Here is a 27357-nt window from a genome sequence, read left to right as displayed (position 1 = left end):
TTTCTTATACACTAACAATGCAACTGTAGAAAGAGAAATTAGAGAAATGATTCCATTTACAATAGCACCAAAAACCATGATACCTCGGAATAAACCTAACCAAAGAGGTAAAGGATCTATACTCTAGGAACTACAGAACACTCATGAAAGAAATTGAAGAAGACACAAAAAGATGGAAAAACATTCCATGCTCATGGATTGGAAGAATAAACATTGTTAAAATGTCTATGCTACCGAGAGCAATCTATACCTTTAATGCCATCCTGATCAAAATTCCAATGACATTTTTGAAAGTGCTGGAACAAACAATCCTAAAATTTGTATGGAATCAGAAAAGACCCCAAATCGCCAAGGAAATGTTGAAAAAGAAAAATAAAGCTGGGGGCATCACGTTGCCCAATTTCAAGCTATATTACAAAGCAGTGATCACCAAGACAGCATGGTACTGGCACAAAAACAGACATATAGACCAATGGAACAGAATAGAGAGCCCAGATATGGACCCTCTATGGTCCATATAATGGTCAAATAATCTTCGACAAAGCAGGAAAAAATATGCAATGGAAAAAAGACAGTCGCTTCAATAAATGGTGCTGGGAAAATTGGATAGCCACATGCAGAAGAATGAAACTCGACCATTCTCTAACACCACACACAAAGATAAACTCAAAATGGGTGAAAGACCTCAGTGTGAGACAGGAATCCATCAAAATCCTAGAGGAGAACATAGGCAGTAACCTCTTTTACATCGGCCACAGCAACTTCTTTCAAGATACATCTCCAAAAGCTGGTGAAACAAAAGCAAAGACACATACTTTTCCAAAGTCTCTGTATCAATTACGCTCCATCAGAGGTACAAGAGTCTCCGTTGTCAGTTTTCTTAATTTTAGCAATTTTGGTGTGTGTGTGGAAATAGCTTATTGTGCTATAGTTTGCATTTTCTGATTAGTAATTGAAGTTGAGCCAGTTTTCATTTGTTTATTGGTCATTTAACCCTCTTTTTTGTGAAGTCTTCATTCAGGTCTCTTTCTGAAATTTCTTTTGAGGTATCTATTTTTTTTTTCTTACTTAGTTTTATTTTTAAATAAAATTTTTATTAAGGGGTAACCTATGTAAAACAACAACAACACCAACAGTAGAATTGTACATGTACAGCTAGTTAGATTTTCACAAAGTAAACTCACTCATTAAGAAATACACTCTCGCATGGAGCACTGGGTGTTATGCACAAACAATGAATCATGGAACACTATATCTAAAACTAATGATGTAATGTATGGGGATTAACATAACAATAAAAAAATTAAAAAAAAAAAAAAAAAAAAAAAAGAAATACACTCTCACCAGAATCCTATAGGGCCTTTCATGCCTATTTCCAATTATTAATATCTTTTTCCTCCCCAAAAGTAATAACTATACTGACTTCTAAGACCATAGGTTAACTGCTTTTTAAAAATATATATTTATGTGATTGAAATTCTAAGAATATATTTTTTTGTGTCTAGTCACTCACCTTATATGGGAGATCCATGCTATCATTGCATATAGCATTAGTTTGTTTCTTCTTAGGGTTCTAGAGTAGCACTTTCCAATAAACCTCTGTAATGATGGAAATTTTTTATATTCTGCACCATCCAATGGCTACTGAGCACTTGAAATGTGTTTAGTGTGACTGAGTAACAGAAGATTTTATTTTATTTAACTTTAAATAATTTAAATTTAAATAGCCACATGTGGCTAGTGGCTACTATGTTAGACGTCACATCTCTAGAATAATCCATGTATGAATATGCCACAAACTATTTATCAGTTCTACTGTTTATGGATGTAAGAGTTAGTTTAATGAATAAAGCTGCCATCAACATCCATGTGCAAGGCTCTTGACACACATATGTACACATTTTATTGAGTGTATACCTAGGAATGGAATTGCTGAATCCTAGCATACATGTATAGTAAGCTTTAGCAGATAAATGCCAAATGGTTTTCAAAAATAGCTTATACCAACTTATTCTCATATGTCCATATATTTGTAATTATGGTTCCTCCACCTTTTCAAACACCTTTTTCATTTTAGCTATTCTAGTGGATGTGTATTGTCTCTCACAGCAATTTTAATTTGCATTTAACCAGGGCATTATGAGGTTGAACATCTTTTAAAATGTTTGTTAGTTGTTTGGAATGAATACTTTTTGAAGTCTTTTATCCATTTTTCTAATAGATTGTCCTTTTTCTTATTGGTTTGTAGGAGTTCTTCATATATTCTGAATACCTGTGCTTTGGCAATTAAAAGTATTGCAGCTCTCTTCTCCTAATTGCCATGGCTTGTCTTTTCACTTTTTTAATGGTGTTCTTTGATGAGTAGAAATTTCTATTTTCATGTAACAGATGTATCCATCTCTTCCTTTATGTTTAATGTGTTTTATACCCTAAGGTCATGAAGATAATACCCTACGTTATCTTTTGAAGCTCTATTGCTTTACCTTTCAAATTTGTTCTTCAATCCTACTTAGAATAAGTATTGTGTGCAGTGTGATGTAGGGATCAAGGTGAATTATTTTTCATGTGATCCAAATTATTTTTTATTTTTCAAAGACCCAGAATCATTTATTTAAAAGATCATCCTTACCCCCCACTACTGTGCAGTGTCATTTTGGTCTTAAACAAATTGAGTATATGGGCTTTGTTTCTGGCCTTATTCTGTTCTACTGATCTACTTATCTGTCACTGCACCAATACCAACCTGTTAAATTCCTGTATCTTTCCAATAACTTTGATATCTGATAGTGAGATTCCTACAATCTTGTTCTTCAATATTTTGTTAGCTGTATTTGGCTCCTTCACCCCTATGTATAAATTTTATAAATTTATAAATCCCTTGTTAATTTCTGAAAAAAAATTTAAGTGGTGAACTTGGCTCTGGTGAATTTTATTTTTCATTCTTCAGAGTAGCAAAAGATTTGCCTTTTTCTCTCTCTATAATCCAAGTCCAACAAACCTTTTCAAGCTTACCCACTGCTTTGACTGTATCTGTTGTTTAGATCCATAGAGATATTTATCTTATTCTAGAGTATGTCTTCACATTTTTAGACTTTCAAAATGGTTGAATGTTTTGTATATGTTGCAATTTATAAGAGTGGGAAAGAGCAAAGTAAGATAAAAGCTGAAATACAGTGCCAGTCTGACAAGAAATTCCCAACATATTTTCCCAGACCTGTTTCTCACTATTGTTCCTTTTTTGGCCAGCTCTATTGAATTATTTGCCATTCACAAAGCTTTGTTTTCACTATTCATTCAGCCTGATTTGCTCCCAAGTCTTCGTGTGCAAATCATAACTATTTTTCAAAACTCATTCAAATGTTACACCTTTCAAGATATTTTCCCAAATACATTCACCCAAAATGAATCTCTCTCTTAAATTTCCAAAATTTTTTTATATTATTTGTTGGTAATATTATTTTTTACTTAATTTCATAGTTATTTGGGTTTATTTTATCTTTTGTAATAAGGCTTAAATCCTGTGAGACAGGAACTATCTACTACGTATACCTTTGCATTATGTATGATTTCTAGCATAGTTCTTGGCCCATCTGAGGCAGCCCAGGTTTATGTTACTGTCCTGATGAACAGGTTAGTTAGCATTCCTTCTACTCTCAACACTGTCCTTGTTTATATGTGATGTGTTTTGGTCATCCTACCCATATTTGAAGCTAAAAAAAATAAATAAATAACAATGACCCAGCAATTAAACTGATGGTTGATGAGAGGAGATACTTCTAAATGACTGAGAAAATAGTTTGTGACATTAATGGAAGAGGAGGGGAAGGGGACCTGTGGAGTGGCTAATAAGAGTGAGAAGTGTGGCTTGGCTATGTTGAGTTTGAGGTGGTGGAATGCAGAATTATACAGAGAATGTTGGATATAAAGCAATGATTAAAGCACAGGGAGTTACAAGAAGGGGAATTAAAGCAGCACTGGGATGACTGGGACACTGTAAGGCAGGTTGCATATTTCTTACATAGGGATTTAGCAGGGAACAAAGTAAATCTCCTGTTCTAATGGAGCTTAAAATGTAATGGGAATAGTTACGTAAGACAACTGCTTATAAGTATGATTTTGTTGTCTGAAGGATGAAGCTGGGGAGAGAGTTGGGGGTCAATCAAAAAATGTTTGGAAATGCTCCTGTTTTCAGGGCAGGATAAGAAAGAGAATCCAGAAAATAAAGAACTGGAGGGCGAAATGTCAAAAATGTCAGGCTATGAAAAAAAAAAGTGTGGTCTGATGTTTAATGTTAAGGATTATTATTATTATTTAAAGATTTTATTATTTGACAGGGAGGGAGATAGAGAGATGAGAGCACAATGAGCAGGCAGAGGGAGAGGGAGAAGCAGGCTCCCCCTCTGAGAGGAAAGCCGGACGTGGGTGGGGCTCGACCTCAGGACCCTGGGATCATGACCTAAGCCGAAGGCAGACGCTGAGCCCCCCAGGCGCCCCTAATGCTACGGATTAAAAAGGAAAAAAGACTAAGAAATTAGAAATAATTTGTTGTACACATTTTGTAAAGGCACACACTACTTGCTATCACCATTTACCACAATTTGTTGATGTCCTTAAATAAATTTTGGAAAGAGAAATACCTTAAAAGTCTCATGGAAAGAATTCGCTTTTTGTCTTGTTTGTTGCCAAAGTTTGGTGACGTTTAATAGCTGTTCAATTCCTAAATGTATTAGACGTGGTAGCATTGTGCTCACAACCAACCAACAGCATTTAATTGAGTGTGCCTTTTCTCCTTACTAAAGTATATTAACTTCCAGCAAAATCTCAATGTCCCTTTTTTCTAAAGAAATGAGGCTTCACTCATTTTAATTTCAGGAGGACAGAAACTTTGGCATGTGAAAATGGATCTCTACAAATATTTTTTAAGAAATTTTTTTTTTCTTTTGTGGTTTTCTTCTTCAAATGTGGAGGGTTAAGAAACCACAAGGTTTTTTTTTCTTCATACAAGTAATTTCCTACATAAGCAAAATAATAGCTTCTAAGAAAAGTTCGAAGCTTTCTAATAATTTATGGTTCGAGCCAAATCTTTCTTTGGGATTTTCCCACATTCTATTATTACCACTGTATGTATACAAACTAAAACATAATGTCATCAGACTAATTCTATTTCCTAAGAGTTCAATAACATTGAGTAGTAATAGCTAACACTTAGAGTTTATAATTTACAAAGAACTTTCGCATGTGTTATCTCACTGGAGTCTTTGAACAACCCTATAAGATATTCATTATCCATATTTTTATTTATTTTTTAAAAGATTTTATTTATTTGTCAGAGAGAGAGAGAGCGAGCACTAGCAGGGGGTGTGGCAGGCAGAGGGAGAAGCAGGCTCCCCACTGAGCAGGGAGCCCAATGCGGGACTCAATTCTAGGACCCTGGGATCATGACCTGAGCCAAAAGCAGATGCTTTAACCGAGTGAGCCACCCAGGCGCCCTTTTTACCCATATTTTTAGATGAGGCGACTGGAGCTTGGAGAAGTCCAATCAGCTGACCTGATCACACAGTGACTTAGAGGTAAGAACTTAGGTTTTTAACCTAAATCCTTCACTCTTTTCAATAAGGAAAGGTCCAAAATAAGATGAACTTACTGTTAGGTTGGAGGTATCATCAAAGCGAAAGAATAGAGCACATGTCTCTACATCAATCTGACCTTTTGCAGGGGTTAGTAAACTCTACTCCATGGGTCAGATCTGTCATCCTTGTCTAATTTTTTGTCCATGTCCTCTGGCTAAGAATGCTGCTTGTATTCTTAAAATTTATCAAAATAAACCAATAAACAATCAAATACACAATGAAGAATATAAAACTGATATATGATCTGCAAAGCCTGAAACACTTACAATTTGGTCTTTTAGAGACAAATTTCGCTGATCTCTGTTTTATGGCATGGCTGATACTAGGCACGCTCGGAGGAACCTGCTTCGCTGGCAAGATGCTCCCACAGGCTGACAAGTTTGTCAGGAGGGTCATCTTAGCAATTTTCAGGTACCTCTGGCCCATACCTCCCAGAAAGCCTCTAGGAACTGACCCATATGGTTTCTGAAGCTAGTGAACTGAACTCCAGTGGAAAAGGATAATTCATTCCAGCCTTGCATCCACCAGGCTTCTGCCTCTCGGGGCAGACTGGCTATGTGCCTTTGGTACTGTATGTATGGGAGCGATTTTGGAATCATTCTACACTTCGGACTTCCCCAGTAATGTTCTGGAATGTCGGGCTTAGAACCTACATCACTGTGGTTGCCTACGGAGTATTTTTCAATAATGAGTACAAAAACAGGCTGGCCTTCCCATTCTCGTATTTGCTCTCAGGGTTGTGTGAGGGAATGCACAGGGGATCAAGGACTTGAGTAGGTTTCCTTCTATTTAAAATATTTACTTATCCATCATTTAAAATATTTATATGGGACTCATAATTGAAAGATATAGTTGCTAAAGATGGCTTTTCCATCATATACTTTTATTGAATACTTACTTTGTGAAAGACATTGTATCAAAAGCTAGGAATGCAGAGATCAATAGCACACTGCGCTTGCCTTCCGGAATTCATGGACTGGTGAAGGAAGTAGTCATGTAAATAATTGCATTAACACATTACAATAGGTATTAAAGAGAAATTTAATGGAAATATATAAATGCATTCTTGGCATAGAGTATGCCTGGATCTTGACAACATCTATAGACTTTTACTGCTAAAATGAATTTTAGAGATAGCCTTTTCTCAATGGCTGGTCAGTGCAGGTCCAGAAAATTCTACCAATATTTACTAGGAACATGGTATATAGCAGGCAAGACTTTTCACTCCCACCTAACAAAGTTCTATAGATAAGATGGCAAGTAGCACCAACACCAAAAACCACTTAAGCCTCCAAGTAAGTGTTGAGCCAGGAATCCCGCCATTGCTTAAGGGCAGCTCAGGCACGGGCCGCAATCCAATCTGTTTGTTGAGTGAGCCAGAGAAGGTTCTAAGAAGCCCAGTGATAATCCACATGTAGTAACCAAAGCCAAGTTTGAGAAATGGGAGTGTTTGGCAGAGGGAAGTGGCTGGGGCACCGGCACATGGATGCATTTGTTACATGAGAGCTCCTTGGGGTGGCTCTGTCCTTAGTATTTTAAATCACATGCAAATGTAACATTTATCTGCTGCCATCACAGACTGGCTCTGCTTTTTCACTCGCCAGTTTTGCCTACTCACTTTCAGATGTCACTGCTTCTATTTTATACTGGAGTAAAATAGTCATTGACACCAAAAACAAATCTACTCATTGCAATTTATTTCCCGCTATACTCAGAGGTTCCGAAGGGAGCATCTGCTTCCATCTGAACTAGCCTCAAGTCCCTGGATGTTGCTGACTGGTGCTCACTGTCTCACATTCTGGAGTTACTTTGGCTATCAGGGCATTTTGAGTTGTCCCAGACTTCCCGATGAATTGGGAGAAACTGGCAGAGGGAGCCGTGGTATCAAAACCAGAGAAGCAAAAAGTGTTGATGCCAAGCCAAGTCCAAATGGAAATAGTCATTCTCCTTTTGGGCCAATGAAAACTGAAGCTTATGCAAAGCATTCAGAGGAAAATTCTTCCTTCACTGTATCACCGCACAAGTGTTTACTGAGTGCATATCCTGGGTGCAGCATGCACTGAGAATCTCCTCCTCTGCAAGAGACATCAAACGAAGGAAGTTGGATAAGTAAGCAGACTGTCTTTCAAAGGCAAAAGCAAAACTAATCTAAGACATTTTGGAATTTTGATATTTGTAGGAAGAAGAGCAAATAGGTTCTAATCCCTGTTTGTCAGCAAGCTGTGCTGCAAAAATGGCTTGTACTGTAGTGAGATGACAGACAGCCCAGGACTTCAGGTGTGGAAGAGAATGTTCTTTGAAGAGGGAGAAATTCAGTGGTGCTGGGTGAAAAATTTCCTTTGCTTTCAGATTATATCTGACTCAACTCAATTTGTTCCAGCTGATTTTTCTGGCAGGTTGTGAATGTAAGGCAAGGCTTGTCTATTCCATACTTTCAGGATGAGTATGGGAAAGGGAATAACTGGCCACCAAAGCCGTTGAGGAAAGTGGTCTGTCTTCTGAGGACTTTCTTCAGGCTCGTCTTTGTCAGAACCATAGATGCCTTTCCTGGGATTTTCAAGCACTTTGCTCACTGAGACTTACCACAGTTACCCAATAGCAGAGGGATCTGAAAATCAGTCCAAAGAACACAGACATTCCCAAAGTCAGCCTGTGAACATGTGCAAATAACCTCAAAGCTCTTTACCAGCACAGATGCAGTTATATCTCTATTTTTCAGGTTAACACTTGCTTAAGCCCCCACCTGCCATATTAGAAGAAAACCAGATAAGTTTGTCTTCTTTCCCCGCTCCAAATTTTCCAGAACCACAACGCATTACACAATCTTAAGGGAGGAAATTGGCCCCCATTCAGTGTGTTCACACTGATGTCTATTCAGTGGAGTGTAGTGGATGAAAGGATGGCCTCTATGACCAGATTTCCTGGGTTAGAGCCAACTTCAGCATTTACCAGCTACATGATCTTGGACAAGGGTGTTTAACCTCTATGTGCCAATTTTCCTCAATGATGAAATATAGATAATAATAACACATATTCATTGGATCATTGTGAGGCTTAAATGAATTAATATATGTATATTAGTCTTCCCAGGCTGTTATAACAAAACACCATAGACAACAGACATTTCTTTCTCACAGGTCTAGAGGCTGGTAAGTCCAAGATCAAGGTGCTGGGAGATCTAGTGTTTGGTAAGCATCCTCTTCTTGACTTGCAGACAGCTTCTTACTTGCTGTGTCCTCACGTGGTAGAGAGAGATAGCTGGTCACTCTTTCTCTTTTTATAAGGATACTAGTCCCATTATGGGGACTGCACCTTCCTGGTCTCATCTAAATCTAATTACTCCCCAAAGCCCTACTTCCTAATACCATCTCATTGGAGGTTAAGGCTTCAACATATGAATTTTTGGGAGCACACTTTCAGTCCATAACAAGTTGTAAATTGATGAGATCAGTGTTTGCATGAACTAAATGTTCAATAAATAGTGGTTCTTCTTACCATCTCCTTTGTTTCTCCCTGCCACACAGTGCCATAGCGTCACATGGCATCCTGTTGAGAGTCTTGTTTTCAACAGTCAGAGGCTGCTGTGCCCCCTGCAGTGACGTCTTGTTGGTAAAGCCCCGTGGTGGGAAACCTCTAGGAGACCCTCACTGCCTTCTGCCTTCTGGTATTCATCCCCTTGTGTAATGCCCAACCCTTGAGTGTGGGATGGACCTAGTGACTCACTTCTAATGACAGGAATATGATAAGTGATGGCATGGCACTTCCGAGAAAGTTAAATTGCAGAACGACTCTGGCTTTCATTTTGGGGTGCCACGTTGTGGAGAGGCCCACATAGCAAGGAACTGAGCTAGGTCTTTAGTCAACAGCCAACAGGGAACTGAGGGCTACTAAGATCCATATGAATAAGCTTGGAAGCAGTTCCCTTGAACTGTTAGTGAAGCTTTCACATGAGACGACAGCCCAGCTGACATCTTGACTGCAACCTCAGGAGAGACTGTGAGCCAGAGGTACCCAGCTGAGCTACATCCAGATTCTTGACCCACAAATACCAAGAGATAAGTGTTTCAGTCATCAATTTGGGGGTTAATTTTTTAAGCAGAACTAGGTAACAAGGGGCACCTGGGTGGCTATGTCAGTTGAGGGTCCAACTCTTGATTTCAGTTCAGGTCATGATCTCAGGGTTGTGGGATTGAGCTCTATGTTGGCCTCTGCGCTCAGTGGGGAGTCTGCTTGAGATTCTCTCCCTCTGCCCCTTCCCCTGCTCATACTCTGTCTAAATAAATAAATAAATCTTTAAAAAAAGAGAACTAGGTAACTAACACATAGGTTGTCAAAGTCTTCTGAGGGCAGGTGAGCGCCAGACACCTCCCAGGTTGTTCTTGGTTGGGCCTCTGGCTAGTTAACATTCTAATGCTTGCCTATTTTCCCAGGTTCCAAGCACTGTAACAAGGGGTTTGGTTTAGAGGTGCTCCCCGCATCAGCCTCACTGAAGAAATCAATCCTTTTATATGGAAACTTAGGTCTTTATCTTGAATTCTCCACTTCAGCTTGGACTCCCACTTTTCTCAGTCACATTGTATTTTTTTGCTGTCCTTCCCTGTCACTGGGATCTGGCTGAGGCCACCTTGGTCTAACACACAGGATTCCCTCAGTTCAAATCTTGAGAAGTCTGGGTGGTTTTGTTCTTTCCCTCCCACAAGGCCCTGTAATTTCAGAGAATGACAACCCAAAATCAGGCACAAAAAGTTTTCTAACACTGAAATTCCAGAGCTTAGAAGAGCCATTGGGTTGATAATCCTTCAAAAGATCTTAGTGTGTGCTTTAGTTTGTCCAACTGTTTCCATACTTTTTTTTCTTCCCTTTTGGATTTATTTTACTATTCCCTTTATTTCCTCTGGTAATTTGGAATTTATGCCCTGTTTTATTATTGGTTACCCTAGAATTATCTAGTGGTTACCCTAAAAATTTAGCATGTATACTTGACCTATCAAAGTCTAATATTAATCATTTTACCCACCTCTGAAACAATAAAAAGAAATTAGAACACTTTGCTTTCTTTTAATCCTCTCTTGAGTTTTATGTTATTGTTCCCATTTATTTCAAATATACATACAGATATATCCAAACAAGACTTTATTATTGTTTTGTACCATCAATCCTCATTTAAGCTTACCCTTATATTTATTGTTTTTGTTGTTCTTTTTTTCTTTCTGCATCTCCAGCCTTCTGTTTGAGATTGCTTTCTATCTGCCCGAAGAATATCCTTTAGGACTTCTTGTAGGGTGATCTCCTGGAGGCAAATACTCTCATTTTTTGTGTATCTGAAAATGTCTGTAGTGCAACTTCATCCTTGAAGAAATTTCCAGTCAACATAGAATTCTAGGTTGGCAGTTATTTTCCTTCAGTATTTTGAATGTGTTCTGATTTCTGACATTGCTACCAAGAGGTGGACTATATTCCATCTTTTCTTTGAAGGTAGTTTGTCTTTTAGCTCTGGCTGCTTTTAAGATTTTCTCCTTATCTTTAGTTTTCTACAATTTTACTGTAACACATCTCCATTTGGGTTTCTTTTTTATTTATCCCACTCGGAGCTTCTGGGGTTCTTAAATCCATAGATTGATTTGTTTCATTGGTTTCGAAAAATTCTCAGTCATTTTCTTTTCAATTGTGCCTATATTGTTTTCTTTCTCTCCTTCTGGGACTTCAGTCAACTCTATGTTAGACCTTGTCACTGAATTTCCCACATGTCTTATCCACTCTTCTTTGATTTCACCCTTTTGTCACTCTATCCCTTTCATTTGATAGAATGTTCTGACCTGTATGCTATTTGCTAATTCTCCCTCTTCAATTGTGTGCAATCCGAATTATATATTTATTTAAATTAGTGAATTTCTAACATAACCATTAAAATAATAGTAAAACAGTGTATAAATTTCAGACTAATTAAATTCTTAAGTTTGATTATATGTTTCAGTTCTAGAATTTTGTGGAATCTGTTTTCAACCATGAAGTGTTTTTGCTGTGTTAGACTCTAAAGAGCTTTGGAATAGAGATGTTCAGGAAGGTTTCGGTTCAGAAAAATTTCAGAAGATGGAAGGGAGTTTGGAAGCCAGTGCAAGTTCTGACATCTGAGAAAGGAAGTCGCAAGAGGCCAGCGAAATCAGGAAAAAGCAGGAAAATGAGGCTCAGATCCATCATCTCAGAAAGCCCTCCAGAGCAGAACTCCTGAGGATTATTGATGAACTCTGAACCCAAGGGTGATTTACTCTTTATATTATATGCTCTCTTTTGGGTGTCATAGGTCTGGGGACAGGCACTAAATATAACTAGAAAGTAGAAAAAAATCCCAAAGCTGAAAATAATCCCTAATTGAGACAAGAAAACTAAAATTCCTTGCCAAACAATATCAATAGGCTGATAAAGTTTTGTGGTAAATAAAAGTCATAATAGAAGTAATGTTTTAGTATTATTCTTTCTAAGTGCGGTATTTTGCATAATTTTTCAACTATTTTGCCTTATATAACTCTCACTATAAAAATAAATGCATTAAGAAAGGAAAGAAGAAAATATTGTAAATCTAGAATGAGAAATTAGAATTAAATTTACAATTTTAAACTCTCGTTATTGATATGAACTTTGTGATCAATTTTCTTGTTGTAATTTTAGGCATTTTGTAATTTTATAACTGGCCTAAATGCTTGCAGGGCCTTCCTGCTAAGAAAACAACACATTTAATTCACGTCACTTCTATTCATTGCTAACATATTTCAAAGATTAATATCCTAAAAAAAAAAAAAAAAACCAGAATCATTATATTATGGAAATGCAAATATAGCTCAATTAATGTATCTCCTGAGAGTAAAGCAATTTTTGGAGAAAACCTGCTTTGCTGACAATGACAATGAAACTTCTCTTCACTCTGGTAGAACCTAAGCAGTCGTGGCGGCACAACTCTTGAGTGTCAGAAAAAGGAGATTCTTATTGCTGAATTGCTGGTGGGGGCATCGTCTGAGGTGGGGTTGGGCACAGGGATGGTGTTAATTACTGAAGCTTCTACAATTCTATAGCTGCATCAGGGACAACTGTAGTGACTGTGCCCGAGGCCACGGCAGATGGCTTAAAAGAAATGGAGTCGGTGGCTCTGGAATGGCAGCCATGTTGGCTTAGTTATGAGTCATGTGTGGGCAGGACAGACTCCAGGAATCAGAATGTATTTGCAGAATGATACTTAGGAGTGAAGAGACCTGGTTTCTTCTTTGGGTTTTGTCACCCATCAATTATGTAGCCTTGGGGAACTTGACAATCACTCAAGGCACCAATTTCCACATCTTTGAATTGAAGGTGCTGGAATAAATATTCTCTAATATTTTTTCCCAGCTCTAAAGTTCCCTAATATTACTGATGTATTCTCATGCCTTATATTGTCCCTTCCTCTGGGAAATCTTAAATTTTTATGATGAAAGACATTTTAAGCAGAAAAAATGTTATAATAATTCTCTAAATACTCCTCACCTACATTCAATAACTATTAACATTTTGCTACATTTGTTTTATTTATTTGTGCTTAATTTCTTAAAATTATGGATGTCTTGTTATTCACCTCTAAATAATAGAGACATTTGCCGATATAACCACAGTACCATCATCACAACAATTCTTTGACCTTGCCTACTACCCAGTCTCCAGTCAAATTGCCCCAGTTGTTCCCAAGATATTATCTTCCTTTGGCTTACTTGAACCAATTAAGGCCCACACCTTTCATTAGGTTGTTATGCTTTAAAATTCTCTTTTTTATATAAAGCAATCTCCCCCAGCTCTTTTCATGACATTAACTTGTCGAAGAAAATAAAAATTTTGATGGCAAATAAGCTATTAGCCTGCATCTTCTTTGTTAGTAGTGGTGCAATGTTATGCTGCCTTGAATTGGGTTTATAAGCACCATTTAACTCAAAGTCCTCTCTCCAGTAACCCTGCTCTCAGTAAGAAACAAAACAGAACAAAACTGACATCTTTGGCTCAGGCAGCTGTGACTCAAATCAACCAGCTCCTGTCCCCAGACTCTGGGTCACAATTCTTCAGGGAGTCAGACTGGGGTGAAAGGTCAGTGGCTGATAACTGCAAAAGGAGACAGAGAGAAAATGTTTTCCTTGCTGAATGGGGAGAAATTTAATGGAGGACATTAAATCTGCAATATATATGGGAGTTTCCATTTTATTAGATTCAAGCTTAGAGTTTCTTCAGTCCTAGGGGAATTCTTAAAAACATTCAGCTACCTTTTTCCATTATAGAAGCTATAATTTTTAATATGTTTCTTAAGAATATTTTAACCAAAAGCTATAATGTTTTTAATTTTACTGAACACAGGTAAGATGAGATTTTGGGGGGACTTTACACTTTGATCAAAAAATTTGGAATGAGGCTGATCATTATACAAGAATTGCATTAGTGGTATTTACTTGCAGAACAGTTTATAAGTCCCATATTTAGCATTAGCTATCAATTGAACATTTGAATCTTTAATGCTCACTATATATAGTCTGCTTACATTCTTCTTCGTTCTTCTGACTTTCTGCCTACAATTTGTATATCCTTTTTTTTTTTTTTTCACTAGTAGTATCCTGGTTATAATTTTGTCCTCCAAACAGCTGACCTCCCAGAGTTGTGATTAATGATTTTTAAATTCAATTTTATTTTTAAAAAACTTGATGGAAACAGCTAAGCATAAACAGCAATAAACATTAGTCTTGTTCATTTATCCTCATTAAAAAAGTAATATAAACACATCATATAAAATTAATTATTACAGGCAGGCGCCTGGGTGGCTCAGTCGGTTAAGCGTCTGCCTTCGGCTCAGGTCATGATCCCAGGGTCCTGGGATCGAGTCCCGCATCGGGCTCCCTGCTCAGCGGGAAGCCTGCTTCTCCCTCCTACACTTCTCCTGCTTGTGTTCCTGCTCTCACTCTGTCAAATAAATAAATAAAATCTTTAAAAAAAATTAATTATTACAGGACAAATATAGAGGCAGAAAAGAACCATCAATAATCTGATCATCTGAAGTCGTTGCTGTTAAAATGGTAACATTTTGTTCTCGTTTTTATGCATTTCAAATATATACATGCAAAAGTGTATAGTATTATCTACATACATTTATTATTGAAAACCTCTAGGTGCCGGCTCTGTAATAGGTACTTGTGATGTTTATCTACCTTTGCACCATTTACCTACATTTCTGGGTTTCCTCCTTTCACACGTGGGGTAGAATTGCAATTCTCTGTCCCTCGAAGGTAGGCCTAGGCATGAGCCATTTCAGACAGAAACTTACAAGCAGATTCATGACTTGCTAAGTTCCTACCCTCTGCCATGTGGCAGGGGATGATCCAGACAGGAGACACTCTGTCAGCCTGACTGCCCGTTTGGGGATGAGACCATGCCACCTTTGTTGGACTCAGAATGTGAGCAAGAAATAAGCCTTTGCTGTTTTAAGCCAATGGGAATTTGAGGTTATTTCTTACTAGAACATCTTGACTGCTAAAGCTTTGACATATGTTAGCTAATTTAATCATCAGAGTGATCCTAAGACGTAGCTGTTATCATCCCCATTTAGCAGATGAGGATAGAGACTCAAAGACGTTAGGCAGCCTGCCGTATGTCACACAGAGAATGAGGGGCGGAGCCAGAATCACACACAGGTCTTTGTAACCACTGCCCCGCCCCCACATCTACTCTTAACATACCCTGACTGTAGCAAAACATTTTTTTCATTTTGTTTGAAACTCTTTAAACATATGTGTGTAGGCTGCATAATATTTGACCATACTGATGCTCCATGATCTGTTTATGCATTCCCAAAGTGTTGGACATTGACATTTTTTGAAAGTCTCATTCCTTATTAGATGCATGTGATAACAGTTTGTACAAAATCTTTTGCCTGAACTACTTCCTGGGAGGCAGGATCTGACTAAGGCTCAGGTTTCGGGAGCCAGGGGATCAAAGTGGAAAGAGGATAGCACTAGTCTCGCAGCCTCCGGCTATGGAGTAAGCAAGCTGCTGCCAGAAGCAAGAAGAATCGAGAACTACGTGGGTTGCCACGTCAAGCATCATTCCATAAAAACATTGAGAAGTGGTCAGTCTAGACCCGTGGCAATGGAGCTACCATGGAGATGGTGGGACAAACCAAGCAGGCACAAGAGAGAGACAGTGCTTTCTAGAGACATTCTCTGGAAAGGTGTTGGAAATAGAGGCAGGGAATTGCACGAGAGGAGCTGCCAGCATTTATTTAGCATTTACTGTGTGTTAGGTGTTACAGCCAGTTCAGGCTATTTGCTGTAACAAATAGCACACACTGGGCATTTATTTCTCACAGGTCTGGAGGCTGGGAAGTCCAAGATGGAAGTACCGGCAGATCTGGGGTCTGGTGAGGCCCTCTTCCTGGTTTGCAGATGGCTGCCTTCTTGCTGTGTCCTCACATGGTGGAGAGAAAGGTCTTGTGTCTCTTCCTCTTTTTATAAGAGCATTAATTCCATCATAACAGCCCCACCCTCATGACCTCATCAAACCTAACAATGTCCATTGGCCTCACCTCCAAATACCATCACACTGGAGATTAAGGCTTTAAGGTATGGATTTAGGGAGACACAAACATTCAGTCCATAGCAGACGTTGTGCTAGGAACCATGCATGAATCACTCACTTATCCCTACAGAGTCCTCATCGACTTTGTAGAAATAAGAAACTGTGATGGTTAATATTATGTGTCAGCTTGACTGGGTGAAGTTGGCATGGTGTGCTCAGGTTAAACATTATTTCTAGGTGTGTCTGTCAGGGTATTTCTGGATAAGATTGGCATTTGAATCAGTGGACTGAGTAAAGCAGATTGCCCTCTCCAGTGTGGGTGTGCATCAGCCAATCCACTGAGGGCCTAAATAGAGCAAAAAGAGAAAAGGAGGATTGGTCCATTTCTAGCTTCCCTCCTTGAGCTGGGACACTGCTCTTCACTTGCCCTGGGACTAGGATTTACACCATCAGCTCCCTTGGTTCTCAGGTCTTCAAACTCAGACTAGAATTACACCACTGGCTTTCTTTGGTCTTCAGCCAGCAGACAGCAGATCATGGGACTTCTCAGCCTCCACAATTGTGTGAGCCAATTTTTCAATTTATATATTTTGGTTTTGTTTTTCTGTAGAACTCTAATACAAGAACTAAAGCTCAAAAAAGTTGAGAAACTTGCTCAAAGTCACATAATAAATAAAACAATCTGGGATTTGAATCCAAAGCTTGCCAATTCCAAAATGTATATGCCAAACCATCGTGCTTTACCGCTCATGGCTTCACTCATGGGCGGGGAGAAGGCTGTTAAGGGCACAGAGCCCATTATAAAGGCTTAGGTAACTTTTCACATAGTTTTCCAAAGGTAGAGTAAAAGTCCTTGAAACAGAAAAATGGGTTAATAAAAACGATTTTAAAATGTAATCCAAACAAGACAGCACAAGTTAAATAACACAAATGAATAGGTATAAAAATATTTTACTAATTCTTACCATTTTCAATGCATTTCATTGAATTCTAGTTTTTTCAAGGTTTGACTAGAATCCCCCCTTCTTTTTTTTTTTTCAACTTCTAAGGTTTTAGAACTTTAAAAACTACAACTGTATCAATTCCTTGGCCAGTGAAATCAAAACTTGGGTCACTATTTGTCAGTGAGGATCTGTATGTAGCTCTATTAGATGAGCAATAATCCTTCGTGTTTTTTTTTTTTTATTTTATTTTATTATGTTAATCACCATACCTTACATCATTAGTTTTTGATGTAGTGTTCCATGATTGTTTGCGTATAACACCCAGTGCTCCATTCAATACGTGCCCTCTTTAATACCCATCACCAGGCTAACCCATCCCCCCAGCCCCCTCCCCTCCAGAACCTTCAGTTTGTTTCTCAGAGTCCATAGTCTCTCATGGTTCGTCTCCCCCCTCCGATTTCCCCCCTTCATTTTTCCCTTCCTACCATCTTTTTTTTTTTTTAACATATAATGTATTATTTGTTTCAGAGGTACAGGTCTGTGATTCATCAGTCTTACACAATTCATAGTGCTCACCATAGCACATACCCTCCCCAATGTCTATCACCCAGCCACCCCATCCCTCCCATGCCCCACCACTCCAGCAACCCTCAGTTTGTTTCCTGAGATTAAGAATTCCTCATATGAGTGAGATCATATGATACATGTCTTTCTCTGATTGACTTATTTCATTCAGCATAATACCCCTAGTTCCATCCACGTCATTGCAAATGGCAAGATTTCGTGGTTTTTTTTGATGGCTGCATAATATTCCATTGTATATATACACCACATCTTCTTTATCCATTCATCTGTCGATGGACATCTTGGCTCTTTCCATAGTTTGGCTATTGTGGACATTGCTGCTATAAGTATTGGGGTGCATGTACCCCTTCGGATCCCTACATTTGTATCTTTGGGGTAAATACCCAGTAGTGCAATTGCTGGGTTGTATGGTAGCTCTATTTTCAACTTTTTGAGGAACCTCCATACTGTTTTCCAGAGTGGCTGCACCAGCTTGCATTCCCACCAACAGTGTAGGAGGGTTCCCCTTAATCCTTCGTGTTTTTTAAGAAACTAGGGTGACCCACAAATTTTACATTCACACTATAACTAAATAAAGTTAACGTTTCAAATGCATTTAAGTGAATTACACAAACATCTAAACTGATTTCATGACTGGTTGGCTATTTCAGCTTCTGTATAGTGAAGAAGCTTAAGTAGAAGGATGCTGCTGTTAAGAGGAGTCTCTCTGCTCTGGGGGGAGGCTGTGAAGATCAGGTTCTTCAGTCCCACCTCTTTCATTCTTTATTCGTTGCTGGACATTCCTAAACCCACCACCTATGTCTGAGCTCACCTCATCCGCTAACCTGCTCCATTCTTATTTCAGTTTCTCCCAATATCCTTATGGAAAATTCCCTGTATTCATCCATTCTTTTTTTTTAAAGAGAGATTTTACTTTTTAGAGCAGTTTTAGGTTTACAGAAAATTTGAGCAGAGTTCCCATATACCCCCTCAGTACCCACTCCCTAGTTCCCTCTATTATTAACATCTTGCATTAGTATATTTGTTATGACTGATGAACCAACATGGGCATGTTATTAGTAACTAATGTCCATAGTTTATATTAGCGTTCACTCCTGGTGTTGTGCATTCTATGGATTTTGACAAGTGTATAATGATAGGTGTCTGCCGTTACAGTATAATTCAGAATAGTTTCACTGCCTTAAGAATCTCCTGTTGCCCATCTATTCCTCCCTCCCTTACAACCCTTGACAACCACAATCTTTTTACTGTCTCCATAGTTTTGCTCTTTGCAAAACGCCATAGAGTTGGAATCATACAGCACGTAGCCTTATGTGTCCTTCCTTTATTACCAGTCACACCCTTGTTGCCTACTGACCCCACCAAATTCTCTTTTCTTTCTGGGGTCACTCCTGGCCAATTCTCATCTTTTATGTTCTGCAGATGGATTGTGTGCCCACCAGAAGTGTGGGCCACCTGGCACAGCACTCAGCTGGCTCCGCACAGAGAATGGATGTACAATTACTTTTATCTGTCACTGCTAGCAGACTGTCTAGGGAGTACTGACTTAAAAATTGTTTGAAGGTGGTCCAATGACTTGGAGATTCCAGTGAATTTGAGTCTCCAACTTGGTTTGTTATATCAGTGATATGTTCTGTCATTTGATTTCAGGCATTATGCCAACTGAAAGAGAGAGTATTGATCTTCAGCAGATTAGTGCAGAGTCTCACATATATTATCATCATCCATTTCATTGTGCTAAGTTCATTGGTAACAAGAGTATTTAACTGCTTTTCATAATGCAAACAATAAGCTGTTAAGGACGCAATCGAGTCTATTCATAATCATTGTTGAAAGGGAGTCTTCTGGCATCTACATCTTTGAGATAGAATAAGAGAACACCAGGAGGTACTTTGATGAAATGTTTCAGTTAAAGGTTTCTATTGTTTTGATGTGAATATAAAGAGTTACTACTTCTCCCAAGAGCTGAGCCACTGTGGAAAGTTTCCTGGGAAATCAGTGAAAGATGAACACATGGATTACTGAGAGGAAGCACAAATTCAAGAGGAATCAACTATGATGGAGTGTGGGGGGCATTAAGTGCTAAAGTTGGATATAAAGGACACAAATGAAATATAAGCAAAATTAAACCTTGAGAATTTCTTGAATTCCCCTTAAAATGTTTGCATAGTACGTGGTTTTTAAACCAGGAATACAGTAACACATAGTGTATGCATTAATACATAGTATGTAAAAATACATAAAATATAATTTTATGGTACTATAAACTGCACTATTTAAATTATTTTCTTTCTTTTTAAAAAATTCTAAGCAATTCTCAATAAATTTATGTCAGTGTGATATTAGCTGTTAGCTTGAGTTATTTAATATACTACTACTAATAATAATAACATATTTTTGTTATGTTAATGAAGAATATTTCTATGCTTCTTTATTTAAAGTTTGTATTAGGGACAAATGCTGAATAATAACTTTTTTTTTTTTCCTTTTTTTTGCCTCACTCTAACAATCCACCATATGGATTCTTTTTCTTTTTCTTTTTCTTTTAGAGAGAGAGTGAGAGCAAGAGGGGTTGGGGAGGGGCAGAGGGAGAGGGAGATAGTGGATTCAAGCAGACTCTGTGCTGAACATGGAGCCCAAGATGGGGCTCTATTCCTGGAACTTGAGACCATGACCTGAGCTGAAACCAAGAGCCCGATGCTTAACCTACTGAGCCACCCAGGCATCCCTGAATTTTCTTTTTTTCTTTATTGGTGTGATTTATGTCAACAGATTTCCTAACATTAAGTTAGCCTTGCTTTCTTTAGTCAGGCCTTCTATGACTATTGTCTGTTATTCTTTTGAATAATTGCTTAATTTTATTTGCTTATATTTACTATAGTTGTCTTTTCAGTGCTAGTATGTTCAGAATTGGAAATCAGAGTATGTTAGCTGCATATAACAAATTGGGAAGCTTCCCTTCCTTTGCTCTGTTCTGAACAGGTTATATCACATATAATTTGTTCTTTGAAATTTTGGAAGAACACATTTGAGTATAAACAACATTTATAAATGTTGATATATGAAGTATTTTCTTTATCATTATAATCTAACTAGTTTGTAATGGTGGTATTAATCTCTTTGACTGACTTCAGAGTTATTTAGAAAATTGCCTTTTGATGTCTGGGAGTTTGAGAATATTTTTGTGTGATTTTTTTGTTGTTATTAAATTTAATTTTATTGCATTATAGTTACAGATTTTAGTCTGTACAATTTCTCTTCCCCTATTTTTATTTTGGTTTTTGTTATGACCTGATAAAAGATTTTTTGCATCTTGAAAAAGAAGGTATTTTTATGTTTAAGTTTATTTTAAATGTTATTATATTTACTTAATCAATCTTATTAAGGATATTACTCAAATCCTCTCTGTTTGCATATTGATCAGTCACAGACTGAGGATGTTTGTTTGAAGTTACCCCACCACCAGGTCATTTGTTAGTTCTGGTAGTTTTTGCTTTATGTATTTTGGTACAATATTATGTGGCAGAGAAAAGTTTGTGATAGCCATATTTAAATTATGGATTAAATATTTTGCCAGTGTAAGATGACTTTTTCTTATATGTTCTTATGATTTGGGTTTCTTTCCATTTTATATTGAAATTTCTATTGTTTGTATTTGCTTGATATGTATTCGTCATTTTAAATATTTTTACTTTTTTGTATCTCTTTTGTATTTGTCTCTTATAAGCGGCATATAATTGACCTTTATTTTATGACATAATTTTATGTTTTTTGTCATTTGGTAGAAAAGTGTACCTATTTACATTTGTTATCATTTCTCATATGCTTGGGCTTATGATTGCCATCTTAGTTTACACTTACCAATATTAATGGTTTTGAGTATTTTTCATTTTTTATGATGTTTTGTATACATTATTTTTGTCTTTTACTTATTTATCATATCATGTTTATTTATATGAGTTATTTTTGCCTTTTATTTGTTCTGTAATGATTAAGTTTTATATATATATGTATATATAATATTTTATTCTACCATTGGTAACTCTTACATTTTAAAAAGAATAATCATATTTAAAGCTATTTTCCCTAAAATCAAAGAAAACTTGAAATAGTATTGGTTGACTCCCAGACACCTACCCTATGAGATGAGAAATTTTCATATTTTATTTTTATCACCACTACCTCTACTATTCTTCGTTCTACTTCTCAAATTTTATTTATGTATTGTGGGATTTTTAGACCCAAATTATTATGTCATATTATGAGTCATCTCTTTAAAAAGTTTTTACATTTGGAGTGCCTGGGTGGTTCAGCTGGTTGGGCAGCTGACTCTTGATTTTGGCTCAAGTCATGATCTAGGGGTCCTGGGATCAAGCCCTTCCGTGGGCTCTGCACTCAGGGAGCTCTGTTTGAAAATTCTCTCTCTTCTTCCGCCCCACCCCCTGCTTGCATTCTCTCTCTCTAAAATAAATAAATAAATCTTTTTTAAAAAAATATTTTATTCATTTGAGAGAGAGAGAGAGAGAGTGCACAAACAGGAGTGAGGGGCAGAGGGAGAGGGACAAGCAGACTCCCCGCTGAGCAGGGAGCCTGATGTGGGGCTCGATTCCCAGGATGTTGAGATCATGACCCGAGCCTGAGCTGAAGGCAATAGCTTAACCGACTGAGCCACCTAGGTGCCCTAAATAAATAAATCTTAAAAAAAAGTGTTTACATTTTTATTAATTTTTATAATTTAATGCAATGTGTATATGACATGGTTTCAGGCCTTAGTGGACATTTTTATGCTACTTTATTCCCTTTTATGAATTAACATAGGCCTGTTGCTGCCATATAATTCTGAGTAAATTTTCTGCTTTAGTATGTGGATGATATATTTTTTGATCTGAAAATGTCTTTTTGTTGTTCTTACTAATGTACCTGCTTAACAGCACAGAATTCTGGAGTCACAATATTTTACCTGAGAATTCCATAGATGTTACTCCACTGTCTTACAGTGTCCAGTGTTGCAAGGAAATCTGATGTCATCCTGATTTTCATTCCTTTGAGTGTGAATTTTTTTTTCATCTGGATGCCTTTTGGAAATTATATTTGACCTTAAAGGTTGTTTTTTTTTTTAATTGTTAGAATGTCTTTGATCTTGACTTCGTAGATGTAGACTCTTTTCACGTGCAGACTCAGGTCTACTTTGTTTAGGAAAATTTTCTTCTGTAGTTTTTTGTTTTGTTTTGTTTTAAATTATTATTGTTCTATTCTGTTCTTTTCTTTTGGACTACTATTAAGTATATTTTGTATAACCTTGTTTTTCAGGTCTCGTATTTTATATCATATTCATTTTTTCTCATTTCTTTTGTGTTGTTAGAGAATTTCTCAAGCTCGTCTTCTACTTCACTGATTAGGACTTCTGTAGCAGCTACTCAGCTACTCAATATTACATTGAATCTCTGAATTCAGAAATTGTAATTGTAATTTTCATCACCTTTCTCTTTCCTGATCTCAAATAATTTCCTTCCTATGAACACCCACTTTAATCTGATGCTTACAGCGCCCTTTAAAAACGGAGAAGAAAGATTACATGATTTTTTTAAAACAGCTCTGTTTCTAATAATAACTGTGGGCTTCAGAAGATGATGTTCATTCCTCTTGTTATAAACTATGATGGTGTCAACGGCTTCTGTTTATTCTACTTTCAGGATGGAGGTCGAGGTTTGCCCAAGATTGGCTTATAGAGTTAGGATTTCATGGTTTTGTTTCAGAATGAAGAGTTTTATTTCTTTCTCAATCTTTCAGGCTTAGTGGAAAGGAGACAGGACAGCTGAGCTTTTCTCTATTTTTTTTCACTGTAATTCCTTACTGCCACACTGTCAGCCCTGCTCAATGCATCATTGTAGAGCATCTGGAAGCCTGAAACAGGGCTGGAAGATATCTCAGCGTGGAGCCTCTCCATGCTGGATCCCCAGTGGAGCAGTTCCTCTGGTGTTTGCCCCTGTTGTGTGCCTTCTGTGTGGCTCCAGCCCTGGAGCACGTCCCACAGGTGCTGGAGGAGTGGAAGCCTTCCCCCCAGCTACTCAATATTACACTTAATGCTGAATGTTGGAGGTAATACACCTCTGTCTTTCTCCATAGCACATCAGTACCAATCTTTTGTTATTCTCTTCCTCTCATTTTTCTGGACACACAACACAGCAGTAGCTATGTTCTTTCTTTTCATCCAATGCCATCTTGCTATATCTACATGATTTCTTCGATGCTTCTGACATATACATATAATCTTGCCTTGAACTGCGGCACTGATATCTACTCATAATCTTTATACTCACTTCAGTAGGAATGGAGAAGGAACAATTTGATATTTGTACACAACATCTTGCCTTATACATATCTCTAACTAGACAGCAGAGAGCCAGCCTTAGATTTTCTTACATTTTCCACAGAGTAACCAGTGCTTTGCATATCGTTTATATTTTATAAAACTGGATGAATTGGATTGAGTTCTAATGCAATCTTCCCCACCTCCTTACCTCCAAACCCAGGTTTTAAACATCAATATTTTTGCTGGCAGGGATTCTTCAAAAATAAGGATGGAGCCTCTAGTGTTCTCTTTTGCTTTCCCGAATTAAAAAGGTGACATTACAGCACCAGATAAGGGAAATTTTCTTTTGGTTATTTGCTAAATAAGTAAGTTACTTAATAAAACAATTGCATTAATATGCCTGGGTCTGTGTCATTGCAAGTGAAATCCATGCTTCATTGCTTTTGAACTGGGTGAATTACTCAGGGAAGCCGATGGACTGAAAATAAAGCAACAGCTTGTTTTTTCCGGACTGCTTCTGCTCCCGCCTTCACGTTCAGCTTGTATGCCAAGAGCAAGATACAGGACAAGGCTGTTTAAATCTCTCTTGAAATGTTCACGTAGATAGAGTTCTGCTAGCTGTTATAAGCATCAAAACTAAGCTGTTGAATTAGTTGAGTGAGTCACCTGTGAAGGCTATGTCTGAGAGTGTGAGCTGACCAAAGGTGGCTGGGCTTGGGGAAGATATCCTTTATAGCCCACTTCTCAGCTTTTAATTCCTTACCTCCTCTTAGTGATTGACACGGCCACTCGATCGTACAGATTAGTGGTGTGACTCCTGCTTTTTCGAGGGGCAGGGGCCGAGGAGGGGGGGCAGGGGTTTCGTCAGCTCAGGCTGCCATAATGAAATATTCTAGACTGGGTGTCTTAAAGAACAAGAATGTATTTTCTCAGTTCTGGAGGCTGGAAAGTTCAAGATCAAGGAGCTAACAGAGTTCAGTGCTTGGTTGCTTGCCGGTCCTCACTTGGCCTTTCCTTGGTGTATGTGTGGGGAGAGAGCAAGACAGCAAGCTCTCTGATGTCTCTTCTTATAAGGGCACGAATCCTATCACAACAACTCTCCCCCCAGTTTAGGACCCCATTTAACCTTAATTACCTCCTTATAGGCCCTATCTCCAGATACAGCCACACTGGGGGTGAGGACTTCAACATATGGGTATTGGGGGAACAGAATTCAGTTCATAACAGGTAGGCTGGGGTATGGGTATATGTGGAGAGATTTGGACCAGCACTCAGAAAACCCCATTTCCCCTAGTTGCTATGTGAATTCAGCAAGTCGTTTAACATTTTGAGTCTTAATTATCTCATCTGAGGGACTTGCATGAGAAAAGTATGAACCTGACCCTGCAGGGTTTTATGGTTTATACTAACATCAGACACGTTTCAGCCTGTCTACTTGGGTCACTGGCTTATCATCACATATGCTTCCTATCCTCAACAGCCATTATTCCTTGGTCCATGGACATTGCTATATCCAGAAAGACTTTCTGTTACCAGACTCTCAAATGAAATCCCTCCAATCCTCCTCCAGAATACCTCATATTCAGCCTTTTATTCAATAAGTCTACACTTTTTTTTTTTAATTGCTTTGTTTCAGGTGCCGTTGTATGTGCTGGAGATGTCCCTGCTCTGATGAAGCTTGCATCCTTGGAGGCATGCATGGATAAAAGGACAGCAAACAAACATGTGGTATGTCAGGTGCTATGGAGAAGAATAAAGCAGGGTAAGGCGGCAGGATATCCTGGCCAGGTGGAGGGTTGGAGGGTTGTTATTTGTTATAAGAGGGTGAGGAAAGAGCTTTGTGCGGGTATGTGGAGAATGTGAGCTAGCTAAGCACGTATGGGGGAGAGGGTGCTAGGTGGGTAGGGCAGTAATGCCTGGAGAAGAACGAACACAGGGGAGAGTGAAAAGGAATAAGATTAGGAAGGTGGGGAGAACTAGGTCATATGGGGTCCTGAGTCTGCCTCCATTTTTTCTTAAAATTTTATTTATTTATTTGACAGAGGGAGAGAAAGCCCAAGCAGGGGGAGAAGCAGGCAGAAGGAGAGGGAGAAGCAGGCTCCCCACTGAGCAGGGAACCCGACGTGGGGCTGGATCCCAGGACCCTGGGCTCATGACCCAAGCCAAAGGCAGATGCTTAACTGACTGAGCCACCAAGGAGCCCCAACCTGCCTACTTTTGTTAAGTTTCTGTAAACCTTAAGTGATTGTGTTTTCTCTTTGACCAGAGTTTATACAATTATTTGTTAGGGGTTCACTCTTCTATACTGAAAATAAAACTTTCTGGATTTATATATTTTAAGAGTAAAATTGAATTATGTTAGTTAGTTGCCTAAAACACCTTTTTATATGAGCTCAGAATTTGATAGCATTGCATAAAGGAAACAAATTTCTATGGGTTTTGGGGAAAAGAAGAAGAATGGGTGAGTTCTTAACTTTTGTCTTTTTTTCACCTATCCAAGGCACAACTTAGTTCATTATATAGCCTCTTCTAGATCTGTAAAGCTCTTTTAAAATATAATTTTAACAATAGTCCTATCAAAGACAAAACTGTCTTTTTCCCATTACCAATGGTTTGTATGATTTGATTTGCTTTATATATATTTTTAAAAGATTTTATTTATATATTTATTTGAGAGAGAGAGAGAGTGTGCACGCAGGCTGGGGCATGCACACAATGGAGGGTAGGGACAGACACCGAGGGAGAAGCAACTCCCAACTCCCCGCTGAATAGGGAGCCTGCCATTGGGCTCAATCCTAGGACCCCAAGATCACGACCTGAGCCGAAGGCAGACACTTAACCAACTGAGCCACCCAGGTGCCCCTATTTGATTTACTTTATATTAATTGTATAAGGAAAGTATAATTTGTTGGCAAATTAGAAATGACTAAGTTGTTTGGTTTGGGAATGGAATGTACACGAACATGTATATTAAAATGTAATTACTTATTGCTGCATTAAAAATCAACAAAAACTGTCTTCTTGACCATGGACTAAAGAAACAACTGTTTTATTTTTTGTTTCTACGTGATGAGACAAGAGAATATTTTAGGTTGCTGTGTCTAACTTATTTTCTTAAATAACATAGTGTATTATTCTTATCCGATAAATGGTCAATTTAAATATGTTCATTACTATATTTCTTCTTTTTACTTTTTAGAAAAAAGGAGTTCATGTATATTGATCTGTTGCAAATTCTAATTTATACAAGTCACAGATCTGGTGAAGATCAATTTGAGATAAGATTGCAGAATTGTTATCATTTTTATTCTTC

General features: G+C 37.9%; 1 long non-coding RNA gene across 2 annotated transcripts in view; it reads left to right on the top strand.

The window, feature by feature from the left end:
- Positions 1-26378, top strand: part of LOC118531647 (uncharacterized) — a 48896-nt gene extending 22518 nt beyond the window's left edge. Inside the window, exons 2-3 of one of the 2 annotated variants that reach the window (XR_013446588.1) lie at positions 25681-25772; positions 26087-26378. This is a non-coding gene — a long non-coding RNA (uncharacterized LOC118531647). Of the gene's footprint in view, positions 1-25680; positions 25807-26086 lie in introns of both variants that reach the window. The other variant, XR_013446587.1, reaches the window with a different exon arrangement.
- Positions 26379-27357: the final 979 nt, after the last annotated feature.

The sequence above is a fragment of the Halichoerus grypus genome, chromosome 3 (assembly GCF_964656455.1).
Source record: "Halichoerus grypus chromosome 3, mHalGry1.hap1.1, whole genome shotgun sequence".
Lineage (NCBI taxonomy): Eukaryota > Metazoa > Chordata > Mammalia > Carnivora > Phocidae > Halichoerus > Halichoerus grypus.
This window is presented reverse-complemented; position numbering and strand designations above follow the sequence as displayed.